This window comes from Arachis ipaensis, chromosome B10 (assembly GCF_000816755.2).
Source record: "Arachis ipaensis cultivar K30076 chromosome B10, Araip1.1, whole genome shotgun sequence".
In the NCBI taxonomy this organism is placed as follows: domain Eukaryota; kingdom Viridiplantae; phylum Streptophyta; class Magnoliopsida; order Fabales; family Fabaceae; genus Arachis; species Arachis ipaensis.
In genome coordinates, this window is record NC_029794.2 from 133723781 (window position 1) to 133724444 (window position 664).

Genomic DNA, 664 nt, shown 5'->3' on the forward strand with positions numbered 1-664 from the left:
TAAATTATTTTGTGTTTGAAATTTTAGTTATAGAAGTATTTATTTTAAATTTGTAGCGTTTGGATAAATAACTCAAAAAATACAATTTTTTTCACCCATAACGGTGTTCTTGTATGTGGTAAATAGTAATAAAATTTTAATTCACAATAATCTTGATGGCAAGGCCAAAGAAATTATTGTGCAGTTAGTATTTGCTATTTTATTATATATGATATGGTAGATAAAAATAAAAAATAAATGTAAAATATGTGTCAATATATATTTTGTTATTTTTTTATTTTTTTTACTTCTATTAGAATGTCCTCCTCTTTTATTGGGGTCAAAAACTTGCTATAACTAACTATAAAAATAATAGTAGCTATATAAAAATAAAATCACATAAAAAAAATAAAATTAAAACTAAGATTTTATACCATATACAATGTTAAATACAAATTTAATAATAAAAATAGAGTGATAAAATGATAAAAAAAATTGGAAAGAATATATGTAATAGTTAGTTCAGGTGAAATATTGTTTTAAAATGGTGGTAAAGGATTAATATTTTCAGCAGATAAATCATTACATAAAAATGATGGTGAAAGACCAATAATATTACATAAAAATGATGGTGAAAGACCAATACTTCTATTAGATAGAATCTTGAATGAAAGTGGTGAAAGTA